The sequence below is a fragment of the Equus przewalskii genome, chromosome X (genome assembly GCF_037783145.1).
Source record: "Equus przewalskii isolate Varuska chromosome X, EquPr2, whole genome shotgun sequence".
Lineage (NCBI taxonomy): Eukaryota > Metazoa > Chordata > Mammalia > Perissodactyla > Equidae > Equus > Equus przewalskii.
The window spans coordinates 54946736-54968864 of record NC_091863.1 but is presented as its reverse complement, the minus strand read 5'-3'; the positions used below and the strand labels follow the sequence as shown (position 1 = coordinate 54968864).

At 44.0% G+C, this 22129-nt stretch overlaps 1 long non-coding RNA gene across 2 annotated transcripts; it reads left to right on the top strand.

Annotated features, from left to right (window-relative positions):
- Positions 1-770: 770 nt before the first annotated feature.
- Positions 771-19423, top strand: LOC139080976 (uncharacterized). Of its 2 annotated transcripts, XR_011535865.1 has the most exons (5): positions 771-1143; positions 1692-1924; positions 3555-3629; positions 4219-4416; positions 18372-19423. It is a non-coding gene; the product is annotated as an uncharacterized lncRNA (long non-coding RNA). The 2 variants fall into 2 exon arrangements; XR_011535864.1 differs by lacking the exon at positions 771-1143 and having other exon boundaries at positions 1492-1924.
- Positions 19424-22129: the final 2706 nt, after the last annotated feature.

Below are 22129 nucleotides of genomic sequence, written 5' to 3'. Positions count from 1 at the left end.
CTTTATCTGAGTCATGTCACTTCTTACTTTATCATCCTCAAGCAAACTGTCAGGTTGAAAGTGACTGAGGCTGCCCCAAAGCACATTGTTGGAGATTTGCCAACAAAGTTTCCCAGATTTCTTTTCTCTCAACATGTCACTCCATGTTCAGCAAGAGGAGTTGGTCTTGCTGAATTACTAATGAGATGATGTCTCAAGACTTGGCTCTACAGTTTTCATTTCATTTCAGTAAATATTTGTTAAGTACCTGTTGTGCTCTAGGAACTCTTTGAGGGGCCATGGAGGATGCGAAGATGAATGATTGTGAAACTTGTCGTTTCACTAGTTGTTTAAATAATCAGCTCTAATATAAGGTAAGTGAAATGCGTGTTACACAGAGGTATAAGTAATATGTTGTGGGAACACAGGTGGAAAAAGGAAGGGAGACAGGAACTCACATTTACTAAATGCCTATCTATGATGGCAACTCCTGTCACATATCATCTTGGAGATTAATTCCGACTAGGGGAATCTGAAAAGTCTTAATGCACTAGGACATTTGAGTTGGGTCTTGAAAGATGAATAAGAATTTTACAGGGGGATAATCAAAGTAAGGACACTCAAAGTTGAGAGAACAGTGTGTAAAAGGCAACAGGGCATGACAGTGCGCAAGGAACACAGAGCACTGGGCGTGGCTGGGCAATGGGGTATAAAAGGGTAGTGTGGGTAATGAAGCATGGAAAGGTGGGCTGGCACCAGATTTTGGAGGATGTTTTTTGCCTAGCTTGGACACTTGAGTTTTATTTAGTAGGCAATGAGGAACCACTGAAAGCTTTTCCACGAGGGGATTGACAAGATGGAAATGATGCTCTAGGGAGATTAACTTGGCAGGATGATGAACTGAGGATGGGGTAGATGAGATGTTGCAAGAGTATGTGGGAGGCTGTGTCAATAATCCAGGCAGAGGCTATAAATATTCTATCTAGGGAGGTGGCAGTGGTGACAGAGTCAACAAGATCGCAAGAGGCAATATAGTGCAGTACAAGTGCAGTAGACGGGGGTTTCAACAGCGCTGAGTTCCAATCCTGACTCCCGTTTACAGGCTACGGGGATTTGCCTTTCAGGATTCAGTTTTCTTTTCTGAAAAAGATGAAGCTTGGAGAAGTAAGTATCTTTAAGATCTCGTCCAGCTTTAATGGCCTGTGGTTCAGACTAAATCACTTGCCGAAGATCACAGAGCCAGGATTTGGTCCCAGGTGGTCTTGTCCCTAGAGGCAGTGTGCTTAACCACTGCACTACGTGCACATTTATAGAGGACTGATCCACCAAATTTGGTAAGAGACTAGCTGACTAGGAGAATGGAGGTGGCATTAGTATGGTAGTGGAGTCAAAGGGGGAAGCTAGCCTTGTGGGGAAAGACGATGTTTCAGACATGCTGAGGGGGAGGTGTCAGTGGAACATCTAGCTGACTGTTGGAAGGGGGGATAGCAGCTCTGGAGAGAGGCACGGGTGGGAGACTTCAATTTGGCAATCAAAAACCTAAAGGCAATCCTAGAAGCTACGCAAACAGACGAGTTTATAGAAAGAGGAAGAGAGCATAGGAGAGCAAAAAGCAAAGAACAGTGGGAAGTGAGAAAAGGGGAGGAAAAGACAAGGAAGGAACAACTGACTAAGAACCTTGAACACGCTACTTCCATTTTCTGGCTCTTTAGTCTCATTTGTAAAATGAGGGGGCTGGAGCAAGTCAGCTATAAGGCTTTCAGCTGAGACATCCTATGCATAATCAGAGAAGATAGAAGAGAACAGAATGCCATGGAAACTGAAGAAGAGAGTTTCTAAAAGAAGGCTTTAAGAGGTCACTTGCATCCAATGCTGCAGAAGTGTCAGGAACTGAGGACTGAAAGACGAAGCCACCGCATTTAGCAATTTAAAGATCCTCTTCAAGGTAAGGTCCTCTCCCTCCCTCTCACGCCACTAATTTTCGGTACCCTTTCTCCTACCACTTTTAAATGTGAACATTCTGCATAATTCCATTCTCAGCCCTTCGCAGAGGCTCAGCCACTCTCCAAGATCAATTATTATCTAAGATGAATAAGAAACCTCTGGTCCATACCTCCCTTTTGCACTTCAATTCACATTTCTACCTGCCTATTGGACATTTCCATCAGTCACAGAAATTTAGCTTGCAGTAAAACTAAAAATATTAAAAATAATAGCTAACATTTATTGAGTACTTACTCTATTTTGTCTTATTTATAGGTATTTTATTATCCCCATTTTGCAGATGAGGAAGCTGAGGCTCAGAGATGTTAAATAATGTGTCTGAGGTCACACAATTGGGATGTTGCAGAGCTAGCATTCTTCCTGATTCCAGAGCTCAAGAGCTTACTGATTTCATTATGACCAATCTAAAGTCAGGTCATCATCTTTATTTCCTAGATCAGCTCAACTGCCTTATTCTCTATTTCTGTTTCATTCTCCTCCAACCTCTTGCCACTCTCTTAGATACAGGTTCTCATCCTCTCATGCTCAGACAATTATGGAATTGTCTCAACTGGTCTCCCCACTTGCAGTTTTACCCTTCTAAATTCTGGACATGTGACCGATCTAGCTTCAAAAAAAAACTCTGCAGGCTTCCCATTATCTACATTAAAGTCCAAACTCATTAATATAGCTAAAAGACCCCCTTTACAGTCAAGCCCTGCAATTTGTCTGCACGGAACCACTAGTCATCTCCAAACATGACAGAGACATTTATATCTACAAGCCTTTGCTTATGTGTCCCTTCATATGGAATGCCCCCCCCCCCCCACCAGGAGAACTTCCACTCATCTTTCAAATCCCAGCTCTAATGTCATTTCCTCTGTCAAGACTCCTCAGATTCCCAACCCCTTCTTCTGACAAAAATTATGTCCCCTTCTCTGTGCTCCCAGACCCTTACGTCTGTCTCCTCCTACTACACTGTGGGCACCTTGGGGATTGTGACCACAGCTTGTTCTTCTTCATATCCCCAACAGCCAAGGCACCCAAGAAATGCTGATTGAAATTGAAAGAAATTTTAATGCTCACCTTCTGTACGTTTGTTATTTAACATATGGTAACTGGTATTGCTATTTTTAAAAGAAATGCCCAGATTGTGGTTTTCAGAAAAAATAGTTCATGCTCACTATCTCCACTTCTTTATTTCCCGTCATGATTCGGCACGCTGCAATTTGGCGTCTGCCCCAACTATCTGCTAAAAGTGCACTCCTTATCCTCATGAGTGACTTCCCTACTGGAAAAGCTAACAGACAGGCTTCAGAGGGAGCTTCTCGGTAGTATTTAATGCTATGAACAAATCTCGCTTCTCAAAAGTTACTCTTCCTTTGGCTTCCATGACATCATGCTCCTGATTTTCCTCCTCATTCTCCTCTTCTGGCTCCTCCTTCTCTGTAGATGTTCCCCAGAATTCTAGCCTCACTTGTCCTCTTACTCCAAGACTCTTGCTGAGTGATTTCAAGTACCATCTGTATGTTGGTGAGTCCTATAGCTCTAAGTAAGGTTTTGATAGTTCCTTCCCACCTCCAACCCTCCAGCCCATCCCAGCTATTCCCAGTGTGAGAATCCGTCTATCTGCAGACTGCCCCATCTTCTTCTGGAATCTGTGCAAGGTAAGTGGAATATGTCAGTAGTCTTTACCGCTCTTCTGGGAAGATTTTTACTCCATTTATTTGCTAAGATGAAGGGCAAAGGTGCTGGGCACTCCTGTGAGTGTATCAGACAGTGACCATTTGTGGATATAATGGTGTCCATCAGAAGCATATTAAACTGAAGGGCCTGCCCGGTGGTGCAGCGGTTAAGTTCACACGTTCCACTTCTCGGCGGCCCGGGGTTCACTGGTTCGGATCCCGGGTACGGACATGGCTCCGCTTGGCACGCCATGCTGTGGCAGGCGTCCCACATATAAAGTAGAGGAAGATGGGCACGGATGTTAGCTCAGGGCCAGGCTTCCTCAGCAAAAAAGAGGAGGACTGGCAGTAGTTAGCTCAGGGCTAATCTTCCTCAAAGAAAAAAAAAAGAAGCATATTAAACTGAGATGAATGAATTCACCTAAAGATTTATATATAGAGAGAAATATATGTAAATAGTCCAGATCCTGCCTCTGCCCCTCCCCCACTATTCCCTATCAATAAATATGTACCCTGTAGTGAGGTAAAATAGGAAATGTGGATCTGATGTTCCCTCTTAATTGATCTCCAGCCCCATAGGAATCTCATGACCCCAAGTGGGGTTTGAATTTACGGATTTTACAACAACACGGCTCCTAACCACATGTCCACAACTTCATCAAGGCTTCAACTCAAGAAATAGCAATCTGTCCCAAGCTGACTATGTTGAATTTCTTGAGAGAGGATATGTTGGTCTCCAGCGTGACATTTTCCTCCTGGATTTTTTAGGGTGAGTTTAACTATTGTTGCTTGGAAAGAAGCAAAAGTACAAAAGGGAGGAGGAGTTGATTTAAAGGCAATTTAAAGAAAAATGTTAAGTAAGTAATAGTACAAGTGGTCACATGGATATGGCAAAAATTATGAAGATGATTCTTAAATGACTAAAGTTTTGGAAATATTGCCAAAGTGCTTGTGTGAGAACTGGCCTTAACCGTGTCCTGGGAGAGTCTAGCAAGACACTTTTGCTCTCAGTGGCAGAAAAGATTAAATTACAACCCAAGGGGTTTGTGGAGGGCAGATTCCTGATCCTGAGTTGCTTGTCTCTAGGAGAGGGCTGAGGGAGTCTATTCCAAGAGGGCAGGTGCGTGGGCAAGCCCAACAGGAAGAATTGGGTCAGGGCAAGAACTGAGGCAACGGCAGAGCAGCTGCAACCTTGCTAGCTCCACACCTGTGTTTCCGATGGCCTTCTAAACACCTCCCAGATGTTTCTCAGGCACCTGTATGGGTGTGCTGGAATCAGCTTGTACTGGCAGTTGATTTTAATTATTTTCAGGGCAGTTTTAGGTTCACAGCTAAATTGAGAGGAAGGTACAGAGATTTCCCACATACCCCTACCCCATACAGGATAACCTACTCCATTATCAATCTCTCCTGCCAGAGTGGTACAGTTGTTATAGTTGAACCTACATTGACACATCATAATCACCCAAAGCCCATGGTTTATCTTAGGATTCATTCTTGGTGTTGTACCTTCTATGGGTTTGGACATATATCCATCATTATAGTGTCATACAAAATAGTTTCACTGCGCTAAAAATCCTCTGTACTCTGCCTATTCATGCCTCCCCAACGCCTGGTGACCACTGATCTTTTTACTGTCTCCACAGTTTTGCCTTTTCCAGAATGTCACATAGTTGGAATCATACAGCATGTAGCCTTTTCAGATTGGCTTCTTTCACTTAGCAATATGCATTTGAGGTTCCTCCATGTCTTTTCACGACTTGATTGCTCATTTCTTTTTAGCAATGAATACTGTTCTATTGTCTAGAGGTACCACAGTTTATTTATCCATTGACCTACTGAATCTTGATTGCCTCCGAGGTTTGGCAATTATGAATAAGGCTGCTATAAACATCTGTGTGCAGGTTTTTGAGGGGACATAAGTTTTCAACTCCTTTAGGTGAATACCAAGGAGTGCAATTTCTAGAACACATGGTAAGAGTATGCTTAGTTTTTTCAGAAACCACCAAACTGTCTTCTAAAGCATCTTCCATTTTCATGTCCACCAGCAATGAATGAGAGTTCCTGCTGTTGCATATTCTCACCAGCATTTGGTGGTGTTCCAGATTTGGGGCATTCTAATAAGTGTGTAGCGATAGCTCATTGTTTTAATTTGCATTTTTCTGATGGAATATGATGTGGAGCATATTTTCATATGCTTATTCGACACTTGTATATCTTCTTTGATGTCTGTTACAGACAGAAACTACTTTGAGGTGTCTGTTAAGGTCTTTGGCCCATTTTTAAATCAGATTGTGTTCTCATTATTAAGTTTTCAGAGTTCTTTGTATGTTTTGGATAACAGCCTTTTATAAGATGTGTCTTTTGCAAATATTTTCTCCCAGTCTATAGCTTGTGCTCTCATTCTCTTGACATTGTTTTTCACAGAGCAGAAGTTTTCCATTTTAATTTCAAGCTTATCAATTCTTTCTTTCATAGAGCATTCCTTTAGTGTCGTATCTAAAAAGTCATTGCCATACCCAAGGTCATCTAGGTTTTCTCCTATGTTATCTCCTAGGAGTTTTACAGTTTTGAGTTTTACATTTAGGTCTATGATCCATTTTGAGTTAATTTTTGTGAGGGCTGTAAGGTCTCTTTCTAGATTCACTTTTTTTCATGTAGGTTTCCAGTTGTTCCAGCACCATTTGTTGAGAAGACTGTCTTTGTACCATTGTATTGCCTTTGCTCCTTTGTCAAAGATCAGTTGACTATATGTGTATGGGTCTACTTCTGGGATTTCTATTTTGCTCCACTGATCTCCTTGTCTATTTTTTCACCAAGATCACAATGTCTTGATTACTGTAGCTTTATAGTAAGTCTTAACGTTGGGTTGTGTCAGTCCTCCAACTTTGTTCTTCTCCTTCAATATTGTGTTGGCTATTCTGTGTCTTTTGCCTCTATGTAAACTTTAGAATCAGTTTGCTGATAACCAGTAAACACAAAATAACTTGTTGGGGTTTCGATTGGGGTTACTTTGAATCTATAGATCAAGTTGGTAAGAACTGGGGCTGGCCCCGTGGCCAAGTGGTGAAGTTCATGTGCTCTGCTGCAGGCGGCCCAGTGTTTCATTGGTTCAAATCCTGGGCGTGGACATGGCACTGCTCATCAAACCACGCTGAGGCAGCGTCCCACATGCCACAACTAGAAGGACCCACAGTGAAGAATATACAACTATGTACCGGGGGGGCTTTGGGAGAAAAAGGAAAAAAAAAAGTTGGTAAGAACTGACATCTTGACAATATTGAGTCTTCCAGTCTACGAACATGGGGTAACTCTCCTTCTTTGCTTTTGTTCATCAGAATTTTGTAGTTTTCCTCATATATATCTTGTAAATATTTTGTTAGATTTATATTGAAGTATTTCATTTTTGGAGTGCTAATGTAAATGGTACTGTGTTTTTAATTTCGAATTCCACGTGTTCCTTCCTGGTATTTCGGAAAGCGATTGACTTTTGTATATTAACCTTGTATCCTGCAACCTTGCTATAATTGCTTATTAGTTCCAGGAGTTTTTTGTTGATTCTTCCATATTTTCTACATAAACAATCATGTCATTTGCAAACAAAGACATTTTTATTGCTTCCTTCCCAATCTGTATGACTTTTCTTTCTTTTTTCTGTCTTGTTGTATTAGCTAGAACTTCCAATACGATGTTGAAAAGGAGTGGTGAGAGAAGACACGCTTGACTTGTTCCTGATCTTAGTGGGAAAGCTTTGAGTTTCTCATCATTAAGTATGATGTGAGCTTAGGTCTTTTTGTAGATGTTATGTATTTAGTAGAGGAAGTTCCCCTCTATTCCTAGTTTACTGAGAGTTTTTATCATGAATGGGTGTTGGATTTTATCAAATGCTTTTTCAGCATCTATTGATATGATCAAGTCGTTTTTCTTTTTTAGCCTAGTGATGTGATTGATTACATTAATTTATTTTTGAATGTTGTACCAGCTTTGCAAACCTGGGATAAACCCCACTTGGTCATGGTGTATATTTCTTTTTATACATTGTTGGAGTTGATTTGTTAATATTTTCTTGAGGATTTTTTGCATCTATGTTCATGAGAGATATTGGTCTGTAGTTTTCTTTTCTTGTAATGTCTTTGTCTGGTTTTGGTGTTAGGGTAATGCTGGCCTCATAGAATGAGTTAGGAAGTATTCCCTTTGCTTCTATCCTCTGAAAGAGATTGTAGAAGAATTGGTATGATTTCTTCCTTAAATGATTAGTAGAATTCACCAGTGAACCCATCTGGGTCTGGTGCTTTCTGTTTTGGAAGGTTATTGATTCAATTTCATTTATGTATAGGCCTACTTAGATCACTTATTTCTTATTGTGTAAATTTTGTCTGCTCAGCTTTCAAGGAATTGGTCCATTTCACTTAGATTATCAAACTTTTGGGCTTGGAGTTGTCCATGTTATTCCTTTATTGTCATTTTAATGTTCACAGATCTGTAGTGATGACCCATCCTTCCTTTTTGATATTGGTCATTTGTGTCCTCTTTTTTTCTTAGTTAGCCTGGCCAGAGGCTTATCGATTTTACTTATCTTCTCAAAGACTCAGCTTTTGTTTTCATTGATTTTCTCTATTGATTTTCTGCTTTCAATTGCATCGATTTCTGCTCTAATTCTTATTATTTCTTTTCTTCTGCTTACTTTGGATTTAATTTTCTATTTTTTTCTCATTTCCTAAGGTGGAAACTTAGATTATTGACTTCAGATCTTTCTTCTTTTCTGATAGAGGCATTCAATGCTATGAATTTCCCTCTAAGCATTGCTTTTGCTGCACCCCACACATTTTGATAAGTTGTGCACTTATTTTCATTTAGTTCAAAATCTTTAAAAATTTCTCTTGAGGTTTCTTCTTTGATCCATGTGTTACGTAGAAGTATGTTGTTTAATCTCCACCTATTTCTGGATTTTCCAGTTAACTTTCTTTTACTGATTTCTATTCTAATTCCATTGTGGCCTGAGGGTAGACATTGAATGATTTCTATTCTTTTAAATTTGTTAAGATGGGGGCCGGCCCCGTGGCCGAGTGGTTAAGTTTGCACACTCCGCTGCAGTGGCCCAGGGTTTCACTAGTTCAGATCCTGGGCACGGACATGGCACTGCTCATCAAGCCATGCTGAGGCAGCGTCTCACATGCCACAACTAGAAGGACCCACAACTAAAATATACAACTATGTACTGGGGGGCTTTGGGGAGAAAAAGGAAAAAAGTAATAATAATGAAATCTTTAAATTTCTTAAGATGTGTTTTATGGTCCATAATTACTAAGAGGAGATGTCAAGGATGGGGGATTCTTGCTAAACTGACCTAACAGTCTTACTAAAGGCAGATCAAGGATTTAGATATAAAGACAGGGGATGAGGAACTTGATCAGATATCAAGGGTGATCAGATATCAAGGGTGGAAGGATGACTTAGCAGGATTCTTTGCTAAGATTGGGTTGGGCAGGCCAAAGACAGGACAAGGGCCAAGCTTGAGGCCTGGTTGAAAAGAAGACTCATAGGAGCCTAATTAAAGTTTGGTCAAGGAGAGCGTCTTTGTCAGTCCCTCACTCTTGTTCAAGGAAAGAAGATTTCTTTCCTCTAAACAATTTAAGTCCATTCCTCATCTGGTCACCTTTTGTTCATTAAGGACCAGCTGAACTGTATGTTGCGAGATGGTAGTAGAAGACATTTGTTGGATGGTGTGAGCCATCAGGCATTTAATAAGGGAATTTCTATGACAACAAAAGAAAAACAAAGATTAATGGCCAGAGCAGATTATAAACCCAGTTTATGAGTCCAGACAGCAGCCAGTCAAGAAGATTTCTATATGCTGGGCTGAAGGCATCTTTAGATGGTAGAATGAGGACAGCAGTGGCAACCCAACAAGTTTCCTCGTTTGCAGTTTGCGTGCTTATTTCCTGGAGCAGAACTTGGAAGATGAAGGTGTTCCAGTGAACTTCCCAAGTGGTCCACACAGCAGTAGGCACAAAGGTTGCCCATATGTGATCTGCCATGGTGATAACGCCTTTGAAGTTTATATTAGGTTGTCCAGCTTCAGCTTTCAGGGCTTCTTTAGATCCTGGGGGGAAGGTCAGCTACAAAACAACCTAGAGTCCCAAGAAGGATCTGGGCAGTCAGGTTTTAGTTCTCAGTGGCACCAAGTCAGGAGGGTGGGAGAAAAATTGGAAATGCCAATTTGGAGAGTTGTAGCCAGATATTGAGGGAAACTAGAAGAATTAAGAAGTTGGTAAGGACTGCCAAATGTGCAAGATGACAGGATACAGTCCAATTCACAGGTATATAACAAAGTAGAAAGTAAAATGTAGTTTTCCAAGAGGCAAAAATAACTCAAAGACAATGAACAGGACTAGAATTTAATAACCCGCAAGGATGTGCTATAGTTTTCTACTGAAACATAAAATTTATCTCTATGGTCACCCCTGCCTTTTTGAATCATGTTTACAAAATAAATCTGGTCTCATTAAACTTGGCCTGATTACTGACATAACTGCAGCAAGAAGGGTAATTGACCACATAGGTCTTTTTAAGTTTTCTTTGCCTGGAACTTTTCATAAGGCATCTCATGTTACCCTTTTAAAAGCCTTCTGGAGGCTAGAAAGCCACGCCAAGAACTTGCTACCAGATTTCACCTGCAATACCTACAGATTTGGGTGAATTCCTCTCTTCTTGAGGGCCCCAAAGTAGCCTAAGATTCCAAGGCCTTTCAGGAAGTGAGCTTTCTGACTGGGAAGACTGTAAGCCAGGTACCAGGCCAGTTCTCTCAAGAGGGCTTTGTAAGCACTGACTCCATAAAGTCAACTTACTTCCCTAAAGCTGTCTGGTCATATCTGACTCTGTGCACGTCATTCTCGAATACAATATTCCAATCAAAGTCTTGGTTATATAAGCAATGTTTCCAGTTATGTCCTATATACCTATACAAGGAGGACAGATTCTTACTGAACTTATGCAAATAATTATATTGCCACGGAAATAAGAATACTCCAGAATATAGATAACTTAAGAGGAAAGAGAAAGGGGTTCCTTAAATCCAGCAGCAATACTCCACACGAAAGCCATAATCATCCTTCATCAGTTCATTCAGTCCACGTAATTAATTCTTGTTCTGCTTGATCTTGGGTTAGCAGTTTTATGAACCTATTAGCTTCTCCACTGGAGTTCTGAAAATCCTGACTCAGTCCAGTGGTGTGGTCTCAAAACTATTTAAGCAATGCCATCAGAGGCCTGCGCCCTAGACCACCTGGCAGAGTCCTTCCCGTGGGTCTCTGAGACTGACTGTTAAATATTCAGGAATTTTGTGAGTGGGTCGACATCACATTGGTAGCTTGAAATTGGCCATGGTGGATGTACTTACACATAAAAATCCGTAAATCCACGTTCCCGCCACCACCCAGAGCTAGTAGTTAAACACTTACCAGCACACCACTAGCTAAACATTTACCAGTACACCACTGGGCACCTCCAACTCAACATGACCAAACCGAACTCCTTATTTCCTCCCGAAAGCCTGCTCCTCATCCTAGATTCCCAATCTCTGCGTGAATCATGTCACCATGGACCCGACTGTTAAGCAAGAAACCTTTGGAGTTGTCCATGGCTCCTTTCTCCCCATCACTTACCACATCAAGCACTGAGTTTTCTCAACCCTCCCTCAGAAATGCTTTCCTGAACTAATTCTTTCTGTCACTTTCCTAGTTCAAGCTCCCATCATTTTTTTTTTTCTGTCTGCACAATTGCAATAACCTCCTGAGTGATCTGCCTGCCTCCGGTGCATCTGGGCCCTATCTCCCATGTAATCTGCCTAAAACACCCCAAAGCAATCCAGTCACTTGCCAACATAAAAACCTTAGCTGGCTCTCCTTTGCCTGCGGGAGAATGTCCAAGTTCTTCAGCAGCGCCCACAAAAGCTTTCATAATCTGGCCTCAGGTCTTCTTCAGACTCATATTCCCCACCATTCCTACCATATACCCCATAGTCCAGTATCAATTGCTTCTTGTTCCCCAAATGTGGCCTACTCTTTCAAAATGTTATGCCTTGGCCCATGTTATTCCTTCTGCCTGAAATCCTCTCCACCACTCAGAGCCTGGGAAATTTCTCCTCTTCTTTAAAGACCCAGCTCAGAGTTAATATTCTTTGTGAACTCTCCCAAGAAAAGTTAGTCTCCTCCCACTACCCCCAACACACAGTCTGTCTGTGCCTCTACTATAGAACTAACCACACAGTACTTTAGCTACCTGTTTTACGGGTCTGGCTCCCCCACGAGACTGTGTCTTACCCCAGAGCCAGGTATAGCACTTGCCAACATAGTGAGAGCTCAAAAAAATGTTGTTGAAAGAATAGATTGGAGGGTGAATGAATGGAGTTGATTCCCAATTTTAATAACTGGGCTGTTTCCTGGTTTGTTGTATAAAAGCCCCTACTTTAAGCCCCTAATCTGGTGCTCCAGTGCCTTAGTCCTACCTTAGTCTTTGTAAGAACAGTGCTTCATATAGCTCTTGACAGACCTTTTGACATCTGGCATTGTGCTCTGGAAGCTCAGGCCCCCGGCAGAGCCTTTATCACTGGCTGCCAGACAGTCCGGCTGCCAACCACCTGCCCGTCCAGGCTTCCTCCTAGTGTCTGCTGCATCTTGGTTACCCAGGCGCTCGCTCTACCTGCCTATCTAAATAGCTGGCTGGGGGCTCTGCTGCTGCTTCTGGGATCTTCTGGTTCACCCTGTTCTGCTCTCAGAGTCCTGGCCCTCCCTGTTCTAGCTTCCCCTGCCACCAAAGGAGTTCCATTTCTATCCCTGTCCAACTAGAAGACTAGGTGGAGCACACTGATTAAATTCATGGGTTCTAGATTGTAACTGCCTAGACTCAAATCTCACCTCTCCCACTTACAGCCAGCTGTGTGATCTCGGGGTGAGTCACTTTCTCTCTTTGAACCACAGTTGGCTCATCTGCAAAACGGGCATGATAATGATACCTACATCATAAGGTCAGTGTGAGTTTTAAATAAGATCATGTGCTTAACACAGCACGTGGCACATAGTAAATAGTCAATAACTATTTGCTATCATTATTATTTTTATCTTCCCAGTATCTAGGACAGAGCTGGCACTCAACAAATGTGTGTTGAGAGGGGAGGAGGAGGAGTAACAGTTGCTGGTTGTTCAAGGCTACCTGATCAAAGTCTACTCCATCTGCGAATTCCACTCCCACCTCAGGAGGTGAAAACCTTATGACCATTTGGTTCTGTCACTCAGCTATTTCCGAAATCCCACCTCCTCTAAGAATCCTTTGCAGTTGAGAGCCCATAGCTTTGCTTGTCCCCATCTGCCTAGATCTACAACTCTCACAATTGCCCACCCCCACTTTTCCTTGCAATGACATGCATTTATCCTGATTCCTCAGCCCCAAATTGCACTGACCCTCAGATGTGTCACTGATCTGAACATCTCTGGACTACATACTTTACACAGTAGCCCACTCTCCCCTCCACGTATATGTGCTTTCTGCATTTTCGGAGTCACTCAGCCCTTGTTGTCTCTGATTGTCAGAGCAAGGACTCTGTAAACTAATGAGGACAGACAGAGTCTTGGACAGAGAAATGCTTCAGAACTGTTTTGTGATGAAGATGAAGGGGAGGAGGTGGAAGCAGAAGCTGGGGCGGGGCTAGGATCTGTGTCTCCACTCACTTTTCACCCCAGCAGGGGCAGAAAGCATGCCGCCTCTTTCCTGTTCGTTGGCTACATTCCTCTCAGAGGCCAGAGGGGCAAGCCTGGACAATGCAAATGAGCTTTGGATGGGACTTAGCCAAGGGGCCTCCAAAGGGAGAGCAGTGGGGCTGGTTAGGAGGGAATAGAAAAGGAAGGTGCCTACGTATTTCTCAGCACCTTCTTTGTTTCTCCAAGCTCAAACTACTCTCTTCTCCCAGAGACACAATACCAAAGTGCAAAAGCTCCCTCCAAATAGATGCCGGAGTCTGAGAGCACTTTTGCAGACTGGGTGGTCCCTGAGTCTCTAGCCTTTGGTATGCTACTCAGACTCCCTGGAGTTCGTTGTGCACTCACTATGCACAAAGCTCTATACAAGGCAGTGTTAAACCTAGGCGCAACTGGAAGATTTCGATCACAGGCTCTAGCTGTGGCATAAGAGACACAGCAGAGAAGTAGTGATGATTGTGTGAGCAAAAAAGAGCAACTGAACCTACAAGCGCCCAAAGGCGACAAATTTAGCCAGCTCCTTGCCAACTTCCTACTATAGATCTTCTACCGGCTTCACTTGACCTTATCCAGGAAAGCAGTCTGTGAGGAGTGCATGGGCACAGCAGGGCTAGGGACCCTTGCCCAGGTGAAAGTCTATTCATTCACCTATTTAAACAGACTGGGGACAGGACAGCATCCTAGCTCAGTCTCAGCCTCCTTCTTTTTGCTCCCCTCTTCCCTCTCCCCTTCATTAACTACTCAAGGTCTGTTTCCTCTTTAGGGCTGCAGTCCCCATCAAAATTGTCATATGTGCCTGATGCAGGTGCCCAAGAGACCCACAGAAATGTTTGAACACTTCCAGCCCTACTTGTGCCTCCCTCAACTCCTCCCTCAGCGAGGCCGGCTGTGGAGCAGGGCAGCTTGACCTTTGCTAGGAACTCAGAGCTGCCTGGGGTTTGGAGCTGAACTGGAAACAGAGGCAGAAGCCCTGCTTGCGTTTCTCCCTCACCCACCCCCATCACGTGAAAGGGAAAGCTCAAGAACAGCGACGGGTTAAGCTCCTTATAAGGAAGCGAACCTCCTCTTTCCTGTGCGGAAATTGTTTTTCGCTTCTATATGTTTAAAGTACACTGTAAAAACTATACCCAATAGGATTCACAAAAACCATTCCCCCAAGGGTGGGGGACAAATAGGAGCCAAGGGAGAAAGCACGGGCGGGGCGGGTATACGGCAGGCAAGCGAGCGAGCGAAGAATTTGAGCGATGAGTCATCAAAAAGAAGCTGGGAGAGAGAGCGGAACTAGTAATCTGAGCTGGGAAGGAGACGAGCATTCATTAGACACAGGTCGTGTCAATCACATCTGCTCCACGAATGACCTGAGAGCCTCCCGGGCTTCTCAGACCGGAAAAAGGGTCGGTGGGCGGTCTAAAGGCTTTGAAATCGGAAAAGACAGAACGCGAGCAGCCGTCAGAGGAGCCTGATGCGGCGCAGGCAGGCTTCTTAGAAAGATGGCGTTTGCCGTCAAGGTCACATGGCCACTTTAGGGGACTAAACGAGATACTAGTGAGAATAATAGGAACAGCCGCCATAGGATCCAGATTTTCAGAGGCAGTCTCCAATCCAAATACGTTTTTCCAGTTAGATTCATAAGCACACTTGGATTTGTCAGAACACATGTCCTAAAAAAATCATTAAAACAATATGTGAATGGGGTGGAGTTTCACTGGGGCCCCTCTCTGTCAGGGAGCAGGAAAAGGTGGGTGAGCCCAGGAGCCAGGGGGACGGCAGACCCAGAAGGCAGCACGTGCCAGGCCGCGAGGCACTATGGGAAGCCGGGAAGCCGATTCTGCCCAGGACCGCCAATCTCACCAGATCTATGCCAGGTTAAAGTCTAGGCAGCTTGGTCTACCTTCTGATCTCTCACCTGTTTTGAAAGGTTGCCCTGGCAAAACAGGACTGGGTGCCCTGTACGTTGCATCAGATAAGTTCCCCTACAGTTAGACCTTAGTTAATCCAGGATAAAATAAGAAATTCGAGTTAACCCATAAACCCATTTGTTTGTATATTCTTTCCTTAGTTTTCTTATCTGTTTCCTAACAAATGTTACTCTTTAAAAATTGCAACCCTGTTGTGACTAAACTATAGGATAAAAAGGGATTTGTTCACTTCTTGGCCAGTCCAGTTGGTGGGCCTCCGCTCATGCGGCCCTGTATTGTAGGGACCAGGGAAGAGCAGGGCCTATAAAAGTAGTGATCCAAGAATTGAAGCATTAATTTAGCTGATTCTTTCCTTTTGCACTTCAGCCATTTTCGTGCTCCCACCCATAATCCATACTCCAAACTGAGAGCTGGCCCAGGATTCACCAGCACTCAGAAGAGCCTGAAAGGCCTATGCCTGAGAGGGTGGAGCACAACAGAATATCAGACTTCAAGGGTACCTGAGAATGGAGGCAGTGGCACAGGGATTAACCTGTTCGCTAGTTCAGTCTTGTCCTTGCTTGGCTCTGGCCCTCCCAATTCCAGCCATCCCCTCAATCTACCTCTGCGATCCCCGCACTGTGAGGCATCATCAGACCGATTCGGTTTTAGTTTTATTGATGGCTTTGAATCTGTTCAGGAACGGGGTTTGAGGGAAAAAGGGGCCACCATCTGTTCTATTCTGTGCAGCCCCGGCGCTCCCTCCCCATACCTTTTAGAGAGGCTGGAGAAAGCCTAAGTGTAGCCTCGGGGAACAGATTTCTTATGGAGGAGTTTGGGCTCAGTCATTCCAGAACAATATAGCCCGCTCAGGAGGAAACAATACTTAAACCTGAGCTCATGAGGGAACCAGACCCTTTTACTGTTACTCCCTTGGCCACTTTAGAGGCTCACGACAATTTCTCTTGGGCAAGTCTGAAAGAGAGATCATATATCATCTGTTACAGATACTCAAGCCACTATAAGAGAGTGTGTGTGAGTCGGGGGAGGGGGTGGAAAGAGGGGCACATGGCAAACACGATCCTGCAGTACTCGGGAAAATACACATTCCCACAGGCATTCTGGGGAAAATAGAGACTTTGGCAACAGAGGAAAGGACGGCCATGAGCCTGGAGCAGCGCTTTCCTTTTCTCCCTGTTTCCCATTACACAGCCCCCCGGAGTGCCTCTGAATGGCTGGCTCTACCCTACTGGGAGGAAGCTAGCCTCATCTCCAGATGCTGGGCGGCAGGATAGTGCTCTAAACTTAGGAGCGGATGGAGGCTGCTACAGCAGGGTGCTATATTCTGTCTCTGACACCAGGTGGCACCAAATTATAACCATATCTCCAAAGACGTGGTCAGGAAATAGACCTTGAGAGCCCTTGAACTGTTTTCTTCTCCCTCCCTGCTCCCTACATGGAATTGAAGAATAAGAAGCCTTTCAGATATGGTAGATAACTCTCCAGTGAAAACGCTCGAATCCTTAAGCTAGAGCCACTTCCAGCTGAAGATTCCTAAGACTTAAATGCAGCCTTAGTCTCTACCCTTCCTGGAGACTTATTTCTCAGCTGCAGATAAGGAAAAAGGTGATTTTCCTAGAATCTTTCCAGATGCCTCCACCCTCCAGAAGAGTTGTTTTTCTCCAAGGAGGTCAGCTGAAGAATAACAGACATGAGACCTAGGAGTCCCTGCTCCAATGCCAGTCCCCCTTCCAAAGGGACTGAACACTCGGTCATGGGCGTGCTGGGAATGACTGTGTCTAAAAAAGTTGTGATGTGGCCGACCAGCCTCATGGCCTCTTACAGTCAAACAGGACTGCTTCCAGCACCTCAAACGTGTTCTATAAATTCCCTTTCCTAGGCTCCTGCACCTGGAATGCTGTCCTCTCTCAGCCATTTCTATCTGTGGGATCTGTCCACTTGTTGAGGTGCCGATGGAACTCCACAAAGCCCTCCTTGGTTTCCCCCAGTCTGGAGGGACCGCCCACTCTTCTTAAATTGCCAGAGTAACTTGTGCCATTTGCCCTATTCTTTGACGTTATATGATAATTATTTGTGAATGTGTCTCTCCTGCAAAATTGTGAGCTCCCCGAGGGCAAGGACCATACCTTGTCTTTTTGTACCCTATACTGAGGAACACAGTAGGCACTCAATAAATCATCATCATAATATTATCTTACATTGGTACGGTGCTTACAGTTTACAAAGCACATCACATCTATTTTCCCATTTAATCCTCACAACAAGCCCGTGAGGTATGTGTTACCAGCCCTGCTTCACAGATGAGCAAACAGACTCAGAAGTCCAACAACTTACCCAAGGTCATCCAGCTAGGAAGAGGCAGAGACAGGTCTGAATGCAGGTTTTCTGACCCTAAATTCGGTTCTTTCAACTTTCTATACCTGAGCTGTTGGCTGGAAATTCCTTCATGGAGACTAAAGCCATGGGACTCATCATGGGGACTGGGGGAAAGGGAGAAGATCTAAAGGTCACATTCCTCTCATTTCGTTTCCACTCCCTTCTCTCCGCACTCTTGTGTTTCCAAAGAGGATTTCAGAATGCAACCTTATTTTGTTTAAGAATATCCTGATGTGAGATGTACTTGTGGATAAGAAGGGAAAATGTGGGGTGAAGACAGGACAGTAAGGTGTATTCACAGCTGATGGCTAATGGATCTTTGTCAGCCTGGAGGCAGGTCCCTGGCCTATCCAATGATTTAATTAACGACTTGGATGAGGACATTGATGGTACGCTGATCATATTTGTAAGTGACATGAATCTGGTTTCAGGAAGATCCCAAGAGGCCATAATGAACCAGGAAAATGAAATGTAAAGTTTCATAGTCGAGTTCGTCAAAACCAAATGCTTACGTGCAAGGTAGGAGCGACGGGACTTAATAACGATCCGTGGGAAAAGATTTCAGGTGTTTGAGGGGCCTGTCAGCTCGTTATTTTTGACACTAGCTGCCTGCAGTGCTAGTGCATTCGGGGCTGGGGTGCAGGGATTACGGCTGTGCTTTCTTCTCTGCTCATTAGGCCACGGCGAGGACTGTCTTTAGCCTTGGACGTCACACATGAGCAGGGGCGTTAGCAACCTGGAGCAGGCACGAAAGCGAGAGACCGGGAGTGTGAGAAGACTTAAAAATCATCCCGTAGGAACCACTGGAGCTGTTTTAACCTGGAGAAGGGATCAACAGGGTGATGGTGGTGGTTTGGGAGCCAGTTTCCACATATTGGAAGGTTCATAATCCAGAAGAGGGATCTGCCTTGTTTTGCTTCGTAAGATGGCACCATCAGGGGCAAAGGGCAGGTGCTATGGGAAAACATATTTTGACTCAACCTAAGGAAGAACTTGATAATGGTTCAAGATGACCACATATTATGCAATGGTCTGCTTTGACAGGACAAGATATTCCCATCACTGGAGGTATTTAAGCAGAGGCAAGATAACTATTTGGCAAGGAGGTTGCAGAAGGGAATCAAGCATCTGATCATGAGGGAGGGCAATTAGGCAACCATTAAGGCTGCTTTTGCAACTGTAATTTTGGGATTCAAGTGGGAGGGGGGCTAGAGGTGAAAATAGTTGTAGCCCTCAGAATAGGTGCCTCTTAACCAGTTATTATCTCTACTTCTAGTCTCTCCTCCTCCAGCCTGCCCCGCACCTGAGCTCCAGAAATATTTTCCTGAATACTTAACCATGAGACTTTCCAGCTCAAGTATCATAGAATCTCAGTAAACCAAGAGGCCACCTGGTTCAGTCCTTTATCAGATGCTTTCATTGACCTTGCATCATCCACACAGCGTGGTTGTCCAGTCGCTGCCTGAATATCTCTGGGGATGGGGGAGATGCTTACCTTTGGGGGCAGTCCATTCTAATTTCAGAGAGTACTACTAATTATTAAAAAGTTCTTCCTAAACACAGCAAAATGCTTATATTAGGATGTTGAGATTAGGAATTTTTTTCTTCTCTGTACTGAAACTGTTGGTAATGAATTGTAAAAGGACTTCAAGAGGCTGGAAACATGAACTGAAACTTTTATTATCATTGTTTTCATTATAAAAAAGAAAGAAAGCATCTTCCTTATATTGAACCAAAGTCTGCTTTCTTGTAACTTCCACCCATTGGATCTTGGAGGCTTTGGAGTCACAGACAGAACAAATTTACAGCTTCCTCTTCCCCGTGAGCTCGGTAATGATTTGCTGCCAATGGACACATTTCTCCTGGGATTTGCCAGTCCCCTCACTATTCTCACCACTCTTTCTCTGAATATACTTTTGTTGACATCTCCCTTGAAGTGTGATGCCTGCAACTGAAGAGAGGGCCTCAGATGCGGTCTGACTAGTGCAGAGTAGCATAAGATGATCACCTCCTTTATCCTGAAGATTATACTCTTATTAATACAGTCCAAGGTCACAGTACTTCTTGTAGCAACCAAACCACGCTTTTGACTCATGGCTCATGATGAGCTTTCATTCACTCTAAAACCCTCTAAGTCACATCTCTCATATTCTACACTTGTACTGCTACATTTTGGAATTCAAATAAGTGACTTTACATTTGTCTCTGTTAGCTTTCATTTTGCTACAGCTACTCCATTATTCCAGCCTCTTGACATCTCTATGAATTCTGATTCTGTCATCTCACATTTTGGCTCTTTCCCCCAGCTACGTGTAATTTTCAAATTTGATCTAGTGACATTAGAACAGAACCCTTTTGTGTGTAGTCATTCAACGGTTACGAATCCGCCTAGTTTTATCTTTATCTGCGCCACATTTCTCCACATTATCCCCAGAGTATCATGAGAGAATGGTCTGTTGACCTCGAAATACTCTGCAGGTATAGTGTTCTCCTCATCATCGACCCCTCCAGTCACCCTATCACAGGAAGTGAGCTGATGGGGAGCGATTTGTTTTTCCTGAATTCATGGAGGGGCTGAGTGATCTTCGCTTCCTTTTATAAGTGCTTACCAACCATCCTTTTAGTCATTTGTTCTAAAATATTGCCCTCAATCAATATTTAAACTTATTGATCTCTAATTTGTGGAATTCATCTCTTCCCATTTGTAAAACTGCGGAACCACGTTTGCCCATCTCTAAGCTGCAGTGTGCATCTTCTTCACTCTCCATGGGGTTTTCAAAGCCACCGCCAGCTGTCCTGCAACTTGAGCTGCGAGTCCTTGCAATGCCCTGGGCTGTTATTGACCCAGGCTGAGATGGAGTTACTCAGAGCAGCTAAAGGCTCTCTTTAGGAGACTGCCTTTAGGAGCCTCTCTCGGGTGCTCGCTTTGTCCTTTCTACTCTGAAAATCCTTCTCCTTGCAGAAGAGAAGGAGCGAAAGAGGAGCTGAGAAGGTTTTGTTTCTCTTTGTAAGATCAACAGCAAAAGAAAAGGTCGGGCATCCCATCACTCGTCCAATAGCACCCAAACTCCTATACTGTCATAAAGAGCGCCACAACCTGCCTCTCCAAGGGGATTTCCCACCGTTCAACTCGAACCCTCTGCTTCGGTCAAGTCAGGTCCCTCACTGCTCAAATGCACCTAGACCTTCTCACTTCCATGCTCCTGCTGAGGCTTTTCTCCCAATTTGGAATGCCCACTATTCCACCCACCTACCCAAACATTGCCATAACCTTTCTTGAAATTTCTCCAGCCCCTTTAACCTTTACCATACAATTGAAGTCACATACTAGATGATGCATTTTGTGCATTTTGTCATAGTTCCGTTTTGTCTTCCTGACAGGGTATACCCCATAGTGGGTAGCTCCTATCCCTCATAGCATATAAACTAGCACAGGGCCAGGCCTACAGTCCTGATGAGCACACTCACTTCCTCCGGAGATTTCCACAGCGACCACCCTCTAGCCCTTCACACACACCGCAAGGTCAGATCCCAAGATAGCTGTGTCCAGCCCCCAAGGGACTAATATAGAAACCAGATAAATCTCGCGAGGCAGACTGGACCCAGTCTAGGCGCTAATGATTTCTGAAATGTCAAATAAAATCCAAGTATGTCTTCAGTCCCTCTTCAAACAAGTAGCTGGGCTTTTTAGCTGGGCCCAAGGCTGGTGTCAGCAATGGGGCCGAGAACACTCCAGCTACCCAGGCACAGCATTGACCGCCAACTAGATTGAAACCTTGCCTGTCCTGGAGGTCACCTCTTCCACCCAGACCTTTCAAAGGTATGAAGACCAACCGTAAGCTCTCACCGATGTGTCCCAAATAGGACTGGAGCTGGGTTTGCTATAGCACCTTGAGTTCTTAGAGGAGAGGCGATGCCTAAATCCTCCCCAAATAGAGAGCCTCCTAATTTTGAGGTATAAACACACACACACACACACACACACACACACACACACGAAGAGGAGGCCCAGTTTGGTAATATCTGAGATGGAGCAATCAAAGGATCATAACAACAAAGACTCTAAATTGACCTAAAAGGGTCATTCGGCCCTCTGCTTTCAGGAGGATGAACACCAGTGCTTTCCTTAGTAGCCCTTCCTACAATTTGGCAACTGTTACTGAGGACGTTCTAAGTGCCATGATCATCTCCACAGTGCTTCCGTGTGTCTAACAATCTTTTTCCCTCTATCATTCTCAAAAAAGATGGAGAACAGCTCGTCGGCTCTGTCCTTCCTTAGGAGTTACATTTTGGAAGATGATATAGCACACTTGTCACATGGCTGGGTGCTCCACAATTATTGAACGTTACCTCATTGGCTTTCTCTTTTCTAAATTAACAAAAAAACTCCAAACTTAGTCCTTTGGCACATTGTTTTTGCCCTTCTTCAGACCCT